Source organism: Malania oleifera, chromosome 1 (genome assembly GCF_029873635.1).
Source record: "Malania oleifera isolate guangnan ecotype guangnan chromosome 1, ASM2987363v1, whole genome shotgun sequence".
In the NCBI taxonomy this organism is placed as follows: domain Eukaryota; kingdom Viridiplantae; phylum Streptophyta; class Magnoliopsida; order Santalales; family Ximeniaceae; genus Malania; species Malania oleifera.
In genome coordinates this window covers 32,762,924-32,773,193 of record NC_080417.1, presented here as the reverse complement: position 1 = coordinate 32,773,193, position 10,270 = coordinate 32,762,924, and the positions used below count along the sequence as shown (strand labels likewise).

Genomic DNA, 10,270 nt, shown 5'->3' with positions numbered 1-10,270 from the left:
GACACTTAGAGAATATTTGCAACCTGTTAGGACCAGCACCCCATCTTGCATTATTCTACCTTTGAATGCAAATGCTTTTAATTTTAAACCTAGGATGATTCCATTGTTACCTCATTTTCATGGCATTGAATTTGAAAACCCATATTTGCATATTAAAGAGTTTGAAGAAGTTTGTTCCACATTCATGGATAGAACATGCACTGAGGAGGTAATAAGATTGAAATTGTTCCCATTTTCTTTAAAAGACAAAGCAAAAACCTGGTTGAATTCCTTAAGACCAAGATCCATTGGGACTTGGCAAGAAATGCAAATGGAGTTTTTAAAGAAATTTTTTCCCATGCAAAGAACTAATGCTTTGAAAAGACAAATCATGAATTTTTGCCAAAAGGATGTGGAGACATTTTATCAGTGTTGGGAACGTTTCAAAGATCTCTTAAATGCATGTCCTCACCATGGGTATGAAAATTGGAGGGTCATCAGTTTTTACAATGAGGGATTGCAACCAAAGATGAGACAATTTGTAGAAACAATGTGCAATGGTGAGTTTTTCAATAAAGGGCCTGAAGAAGCTTTTGATTATTTTGATTACTTGGCTGAAAATGCCCAATCTTGGGATGTCTCTGATGTGTATGATAGATCTAAAAAGCAAAAATGTATTGGTGGGGGTGGTAAGTATCAATTGAAAGAAGTTGATGATTTGAATGTTAGGCTTGCATTGATGTCTAAAAGGTTAGAGTCCATTGAACTTAAGAAGGTAAATGAAATGCACATTTTACCATCATCTTCTGAAAAATGCAGCATATGTGAGAATCCAGGGCATGTGACTGATGCATGTCCAACTATTCCTGCTTTTAAGGAAGTTTTGCTTGATCAATCTAACCCAGTGCATATGGTTTCTAAGAATTCTTTTGGACCTTATTCTAATACATATAATGCAGGTTGGAGAAATCATCCAAATCTCAGTTGGAAAAATGACCAAGTGGGGCCATCTACGCAGGGACCAAGTCAGTATAATCCTTATGCAACCGCTAGCCAAGGCTTGGGGCCACCTCATTTTCCAAATCAGCCCCCCCAAATGCAAAGAAGAGGAGTGGAAGACTCCATACAACAACTAACTGTTAGCTTGCAATAGTTTATGCAGAGTCAGAGCACGATCAACAACCAAAACTCCCAAGCCATCAATGACATCAGAGGGACTCTCACTAAAGTAACCACCACTTTGAGTAACCAGGAGAAAGGAAAGTTTCCAGCTTAACCCCAACCCAATCCACAAGGGCACAGTCGATCATCTCAGCATTCAGGTGAAGGGAGCAATGTGAAATCAATGAAAGCTATTACAATTTTGAGGAATGGTAAGGTTTTGGGTGACCCTGCCTATAGTGCAGGAAGTTCAGGTAAAAATGCTAATCCTCCTCTTGATAGTGGTGAGTCGAACACTTTAAATTCACATAATGATGCATGTTCCATACCTGCACCGTTTCCACAATGTTTGGTTTCTTTGCACAAGGATAAACAACATGTTGAAATCTTGGAAATTTTTAAGCAAGTTAGGATTAACATTCCACTTCTAGATGCTATAAAACAAATTCCTGCTTATTCTAAATTTCTAAAGGATTTATGCACTGTAAAACGCAAACTGAATGTGCAGAAAAAGGCCTTCCTCACTGAGCAAGTTAGTGCTATTATTCAAAATCACACACCACCTAAGTACAAGGATCTTGGGTCACCTACTATTTCATGTGTCATTGGAAACTCTAAGATAGGGTAGGCCTTGCTAGACTTAGGTGCGGGGGTTAATTTGCTACCTTATAGTGTGTATGAACAATTGGGGCTAGGGGAATTGAAAACCACATCCATTATCTTGCAGCTTGCTGATAGATCCATACAAATTCCTAAGGGTATCATTGAGGACGTCTTGGTCCAAGTGGATAAATTTTACTACCCTGTGGATTTTGTGGTCTTGGATATGAAAGTGTCATCCCGCGCAAATTCTTCACCACCTGTGATTTTGGGAAGACCATTTTTAGCAACTTCTAATGCCATAATCAATTGTAGGAGTGGTGTTTTAAAATTGAGTTTTGGAAATATGACTTTAGAACTGAATATCTTCAATTTGTGCAAGCAACCTCAAGAACATAAAGAAATCCAAGAAGTCAATTCACTGGAATCTTTAATTGTAGACACTCCTTGGTTAAACTATGATTGTGATGAGCAGTGAAGATTCCCTCGATTTAACTGAGTCCACTGATCATTTTTCTTCGCTTTGTGTTGCAGGTGACTCAACTGAGATGCAATGGAAGCTCAAATTTGAACCATTACCGGCAATACAAACCCCAGCACAACCATCCGATGAGAAGGCACTAGTGTTAGAATTGAAGCCACTGCCGCCGGAACTAAAATATGCCTACCTTGGACCAGAGAACTCATTCCCAGTGGTGATTTTTGCATTGTTGACTCCTAACCAAGAAAGTAAGTTGTTGAGAATTTTGACACAACACAAATCAGCCATTGGTTGGTCCATTGCCGACATTAAAGGTATAAGTCCTCTCATTTGTACACATGGGATATATTTGGAAGAGGATTCAAAACCCTCTAGAGAGATGCAAAGGAGACTAAACCCCACAATGAAAGAAGTGGTAAAAAAGGAAGTTTTGAAATTGTTAGACATAGACATCATATATCCATTTGCTGACAGTAAATGGGTTAGTCCAATACAAGTTGTCCCAAAAAAATCTGGTATAACCGTTGTAGAAAATGATAAGGGAGAATTGGTGCCTACTAGAGAGACCACAGGTTGGAGGATGTGTGTAGATTATAGGAAATTGAATACTGCCTCTAGGAAGGATCATTTTCCTTTGCCTTTCCTTGACCAGGTTTTAGAAAAAGTGGCAGGGCATGAATATTACTATTTTTTAGATGGATTCTCCGGTTATTATCAAATAGAAATAGCTCCAGAGGACCAAGAGAAGACTACCTTCACTTGTCCCTTTGGAACTTTTGCCTTTAGGAGAATGCCATTTGGACTATGCAATGCCCCGGCTACTTTTCAAAGATGCATGTTAAGTATTTTTAGCAACTTGATTGAGGATAGTGTAGAGGTATTCATGGATGACTTTTCAGTTTTTGGAAAAAACATTTGATGCATGTTTGTCTAATTTGCAGGTTGTTTTGAAAATATGTGAAGAAAAGCAATTGTTGTTAAATTGGGAAAAATGTCACTTTATGGTCCAACAAGGAATAGTTTTGGGGCACATTGTATCCTCTCGAGGCATAGAGGTGGATAAAGCTAAAATAGACTTGATTTCAAATTTGCCTGCACCTAAAAATGTGAAAGATGTTAGATCATTTTTAGGGCATGCTGGTTTTTATAGAAGATTCATAAGGAATTTTAGCTTTATTTCTAAACCTCTTTGCAAACTTTTGATGCATAATGTTAAATTTGAATGGACCCAAGAGTGTCAAAATGGTTTCGATGAATTGAAAACATGTCTCACCACTGCACCTATCATTCGATCTCCTGACTGGTCACTTCCTTTTGAATTAATGTGTGATGCAAGTGACTTCGCTGTGGGGGCTGTTCTTGGACAACGAAGAGATAAACTGCCATATGTTATATATTATGCTAGTAAAACTTTAAATGTGGCACAAAAGAACTATTCCACCACAGAAAAAGAACTACTAGCTATAGTATTTGCATTGGATAAGTTTAGATCTTATCTTCTTGGTTCTCCTGTCATAATATTCACTGACCATGCAGCTCTGAAATTTCTACTGTCAAAAAAAGACACTAAGCCAAGACTGGTAAGGTGGATACTTCTGCTTCAGGAATTTGATCTCACAATAAAAGATAAAAAAGGTGAGGAGAACGTGGTGGCAGATCACCTTTCTCGGCTTCAACCAGAAGTTTATGAGAAGTTTTCTTTAATTTCTAAAAAATTTCCTGATGAACAATTATTTGTCGTTGAATATTTACCATGGTATGCTGATATTGTAAATTTCTTGGTTACAGGGAAAACTCCACGTTGTTGGAATGCTCGAGACATAAGAAGGTTGAAGGCTGAAGTTAGGAATTTCTTTTACGATGATCCTTATCTCTTTAAATATTGTTCAGATCAGATTATTAGGAAGTGTGTGCCTAACAATGAAATTTCTAGTGTTTTAAATTTTTGCCACACGGAAGCTTGTGGTAGGCATATTTCCGCCCAAAAAACAGTGGCTAAAGTTCTTCAAAGTGGGTTTTATTGGCCAATTATGTTTAAGGATGCTTTGAGTTTCTGTAAAGCTTGTGAGCCTTGTCAAAAATTAGGGGGAATAACTAGGAGAAACATGATGCCTTTGCAACCTATACTAGTGATTGAAATTTTTGATTGTTGGGGTATAGATTTCATGGGACCATTTCCTTCTTCTTTTGGCTATTTATACATTTTGCTTGCCATTGATTATGTTTCCAAGTGGGTTGAGGAAGTCCCTTGCAGAACTAATGACCATCAAGTGGTTATAAAATTTTTGAAAGAAAACATTTTTGCAAGGTTTGGCATGCCTAAAGCCATAATCAGTGATCAAGGCACGCACTTTTGCAACAAACATGTTTCAGCCTTATTGAAGAAGTATGGTATCCATCACAAAATCTCTACTACCTACCATCCTCAAACCAACGGGCAAGCTGAATTAGCAAATAGGGAAATTAAACACATCCTGGAGAAAACTATTAACCCAAATAAGAAGGATTGGTCTTTGAGATTGTCTGATAGCTTGTGGGCCTATAGAATAGCTTTTAAAACCATTTTAGGCATGTCTCCATATAGATTAGTGTATGCTAAGGCTTGCCATTTGCCTGTAGAGTTGGAACATAAGGCGTATTGGGCAATTAAACAATGCAATTTTAACATTGATGATGCTGGTTGCGTGAGAAAATTGCAGTTATCTAAATTGGACGAGCTGAGGATGGATGCGTACAATAATTCTAAATTGTCCAAGGAGAGAATGAAGAACTTTCATGATAAACACATTCAGCGTAAGACTTTTGAGCCCGGCCAACAGGTGCTATTGTACAACTTTTGCCTACACTTGTTTCCTGGTAAGTTAAGGTCTCGGGTGGAGTGGACCTTTTGTGGTGAAGACTGTTTTTCCTCATGGTGCTATAGAGATTCTGAATCCTCAAAATGGTAATGTTTTTAAGGTTAATGGTCAAAGGCTCAAGAATTTTATTTCTAACTTTGTACTTGAGGAATCTACTCTTCATTTGCTTGATCCCACTTAGTATAGTTCATTTTCTTTTCTTTTCTTTTCCCTTTTTGTGTTTTTTTTTTTCTCATTTATATTTTTATTTTTCTCATCGTTTTCCTTTGTTCTGTAGTTTTTATTTCTTATTCTCTAACATTATATTCTTTTCAAAGCGGTTCAGGTACTTCTTCTTTTTCTCATTTATATTTTTAGAGTTGTTTTGCTTTACGTTTAAATACTCTCTCGGGTAAATTCTTTCAATTCTCCTGCATCATTGGGGACAATGCTACATTCTAGTTGGGGGGTGGAAGAGAATTTACCTTGTGGTTTGCGTGCTTTAAACATATGTGGTTTGCCTTGGGAAAATAGTGTTATATTAAAACAAAAAAAACAAAAACAAAAAAAAAATCAAAAATCAAAAAGAAAGAGAGAAAGAAAGAGGAGCACTGAAGATTTACACTGCATTATCCCATTTTTAACATTGACTCGTACCCTTCACATACCTGCATATAACCTAAGAACTACACACTTGACTCATTTATGCGTAGTTTCTCTTTATATGATTTTATGACTCCATGAATAATTGATTGGTAGTACATTCGTGTTAATTTGGTTATATAATTTTCTGTATTTACATAACATCTCACGAGGTTGAATACAAACTCACGTGATTCATTGCACTTAGGGTTTCCTGTGAGCATTGAGAGAACACCCGTGGCGACTATGACACCTTGTGAGATATCCTTGAGCTATGTATCGTCCTTTTGAGCGTTAATATCAAATCAGAGTTCATAGAACTCAATTCTCTTTTTTCTGGATGATTCCTTGTACACTAGTCTTTGTTTTTGATTTGCTAACCTAGAGGTGACTTCTAGTGGGGAGATAGAAACCTAGGTCTTGTAGCCTACTCAAGATGTGAAGGCTGAGCCACCCCTAGAGACAGACTTAGTTCATGGACCACTATTCGAACTCAATTCCCGTTGATGGTATGAAGATAACAAACGAAGTGTAATGATTGTCTTAATTGTTCAAGAAAAGGCAGAAAAATAAAGAATGAGCAGAAGAAACGATAAGAAATAAAAATGCGAGTGAAATGAAATGCTAATGTCTGCTCCACAGAAATATCACAAAAAGTCAAGGACACAACACATGTTCTCTACGTACGAAGATTCTTCAACCAGTTAATGCCTCAGATGTGTTCACAACAAGTTTGTGAATAAGTTGATCTAGGGTGGTCTCAGTTGGATGTGGCGAGTAGGTGTGAAGATGCTAGGGTGAAGGACCCGACACCTCATAGATAGGCTAGATCCTTTCCAGACTAGTCCACTCTGTACATTTACCGTTGTTCCTTTTATTATGTGGGATGTTTGATCGCAACACTCCTCCTCATATAGCATGAGTGGCTAAGTTCGATAACTCGCGTTGTGGGTCAATGTCATTTGTTTTCCATGGTTTTTTAGTTCTCCTAAGAAATTATTGATAAACTTTTATTTGGTTGAATCCAAAAATTTAAGGTATCGTTGATAAATCGCTAGCTCTTATTTCTTGTTTTGTTGTTGACGATAGGCACATCAAAACCTTGATTTAATCTAAGATTTTAATAAACTAATTTTTACATAAAATTCGGTTGATGCTTAATGAGAGTTTTTATTTTCTTCCGTTTGGATGTGGCCAATTTAGTCAATATTTAGTGATAAAATTTCATCTTATTAATGCCTTGATTGGATTAACAAGAAGAGGAGTAAGGCCTAGGAAATTAGTAAACGGTGGAAGCAAACAGATGTTGAACCCGTAACCCGAGTGTTTGGTAAAATTGTTTAGTTTCGGTTGCATTATTAGATTTACATTTTTGGAAAATTGATAAAATTTTAGTTTCATTTTGATAGTTTACTCAAGATTCTCTCACTTTGTTTACTGTTTTCAAAATCGTAAAAGACCAAAAAGATTTTCAAATCCCATTTTTTAGCAACAGGATTTCACTAAACTTGCATAAATACTTTGATACTCAGTGGTCCCTGTGGAATACGATCATGGACTCATCCTTGATACAACTTGACACTTCTGCACTTGGAAGCACAACTCAGAATGAGTCAGTGGTGGTGCTGCGGATCCAGGACTTTGCTGAGTTAGTCGACAGGGCAGCCTTGTCAGAGATTGGTGAGCGTTTGGACTCAAAGGAGCAGAGTCAGAGGAAGAGATCTACATCTACGGGTTATTAGTAGGGTCCTAGATAGAACCAGTGGAGGAGAGGTAATCATGGCAGAGGGCGGAGGTAGGAGACGGGAGGACGCGAGGTGCAGGAAGGGCAGGGTCCTCCAGTTTGTTAGACTTGTGGTAGGAGGCATTGGGGAGAGTGTCGAGTTGGTGGTGTAGTGTGCTATCGGTGCGGTAGATAGGGGCATGTGGTGTGAGACTCTTCTACCCCACCAGATGTAGTTCCAGCTCCTAGACCATACCAAGGAGGTTATCAGGCACCACGTGGGGGCCAGCAAAGAAATACGGCTCCAGCCAGGGTGTTTACTTTGACATCGAGTGAGGCTGAGATGACAGGTGACATGGTGACAAGTATGGTTATTATGCTTTCTTTTAAAGTTATTGCATTATTTGATTCAAGAGCTACGCAATCGTTCATGTCTTCGGAGTGTGTTAAATTATGTGGGGTTGAAACACAACCATTAGACGTTGAATTGTTAGTGTTTACACCGACTGGATATATAGTGAGATGTAGTAAAGTACTCCGAGGTTGTTTAGTTGATATTCAAGGGAAAATTCTATCTGCTGATCTGATAGTGTTAGATATGCTTGGATTCGATGTGATCTTCGGCATGGATTGGCTAGCAGCAAATTTTGCCAGCATAGATTGCTGAGCATGATAAGTGATATTGAGACCTCTGAGGAAAGCGAAATTCAAGTTCATAGGGTCGTGGGTACAATCCCCACCTCATCTAGTTTCAGCTATTCAGGTCAGGAGACTAATGATGAGTGGTTGTCAGGAGTTTGTGGCAGTTGTGAAGGAGATGTCAGAGAATGAATTGAAACTTGCTAGCACGCCTATAGTAAAGGAGTTTACAGATATTTTCCCAGATGAGTTACCAGGCTTGCCACCCGATCATGAGGTAGATTTCCCTATTGATCTACTTCTAGGTACGACACTGATTTCTAAAGTACCTTACCGAATGGTGCCAGCGGAGTTGGCAAAATTGAAGAATCAGTTGCAAGATCTACTTGATAAGGGCTTCAAATGACCTAGCGTATCTTCGTGGGGAGCTCCAGTTTTATTTGTAAAGAAGAAAGACGAGTCTATGAGGATGTGTATAGACTATAAGGAGTTTAATAAAGTGACAATCAAGAACAAGTATCCTCTACCCCGCATCAATGATTTGTTTGACCAGCTTCAGGGTACACGGGTGTATTCGAAGATTGAACTCAGATCCTGCTATCATCAAGTGAAAGTGAGTGTAGAAGATGTCTCGAAGACGGCCATCAGGACCAGGTACGGGCATTACGAATTTCTTGTTATGCCGTTTGGTTTGAGGAATGCTCTTGCGGTATTTATGGACTTGATGAACAGAGTCTTCCACCAATTCTTAGACCAGTTTGTTGTTGTTTTTATTGATGATGCACTAGTCTATTCGAGGAGCTATGAGGAGCATGAGATGCACTTGAGGTAGGTTCTGCAGACTCTTCGGGAAAAGAAGTTGTATGCCAAGTTCAGTAAATGTGAATTCTGGTTTGAGAGGGTCGTGTTCTTGGGGCATGCTATGTCTAGAGATGGTATTTCTGTGGATCCTAGTAAGGTTGAGGCCATAGTGAATTGGGCTAGACCGAGGAATGTCTAGGAGATCAGGAGTTTTTTGGGGCTAGCTGGGTATTACCGCCGTTTCGTTGAGGGATTCTTAAGTTTTTTCAGGGCCTTTGACACGACTAACGAGGAAGAATGTCAGATTTGAAAGGGATGACAGCTGCGAGCAGAGTTTTCAAGAATTGAAGCAAAGATTAGTCACATCACTAGTATTGGTCATCCCGTCAGGGGGTGAGAGTTATGTCAATTACAGTGATGCATCTTTGAAAGGACTTGACTGTGTATTGATGCAGCATGGTAGGGTGGTGGCGTATGTGTCCAGGAAGTTGAAAGAATATAAAAAGAACTACCCTACACATGATCTTGAATTGGTTGCCTTGAAGATTTGGAGGCATTATCTATACAGCGAGCGGTGTGAGATTTTCTCTGACCATAAAAGTTTGAAGTACTTTTTCACTCAAAGGATCTGAATATGAAGCAAAGAAGGTGGTTGGAGCTAATTAAAGATTTTGATCGTACCATTAGTTATCACCCAGGGAATGCAAACGTGGTAGATGATGCATTGAGCAGGAAATCCAGGGAATCAGTAATGGCGACTATGGAGATCCAGTATCCGATCATGATGGATCTAAAGAGATTCGGCATAGAGTTGGTGGAGAGTGATCCTCCAGTGTGTATTTCTAGCCTAGTAGTACAACCTACTCTGCAAGAACGAATTAAAGCCACTCAGAAGGAAGACCCATAATTAGCAAAGGTGATGGATAAAGTGCAGAATGGTCAGGGGGAGGAATTCAGTATTGCAGACGACGGAGCTTTGCGGTTCCGTTCTAGATTATGCGTTCTTGCCGATATTGAGATCAGGAAGACTATTTTAGAAGAGGCTCACAAATTTTTGTATACAGTTCATCCCAGTAGTACGAAGATGTATAGGGATCTGCGAGAGTCATACTGGTGGAGTGGTATGAAGAGAGAAATCGCCGAGTATGTAGCCCAGTGTTTGATGTGCCAACAAGTAAAAGCTGAACATCAGAGGCCAGTGGGTCAGTTGCAGCCATTATTTGTCCTAGAGTGGAAGTGGGATCATATTTCCATGGACTTCGTTTCAGGGCATCCGTCAACATCGTATGGCCAATATGCGATTTGGGTGATAGTGGACCATTTGACTAAGACCGCCCACTTTTTACCTATCAAGATTAGCAACTCCCTTAACCGTTTAGCGGAGATCTACATTTAGGAGATAGTTCG

At 39.0% G+C, this 10,270-nt stretch overlaps 1 non-coding gene across 1 annotated transcript; it reads right to left on the bottom strand.

The window, feature by feature from the left end:
- Positions 1-351: 351 nt before the first annotated feature.
- On the bottom strand, positions 352-459 carry LOC131147425 (small nucleolar RNA R71). The gene has a single exon (XR_009134805.1). It is a non-coding gene; the product is annotated as a small nucleolar RNA R71 (small nucleolar RNA).
- Positions 460-10,270: the final 9,811 nt, after the last annotated feature.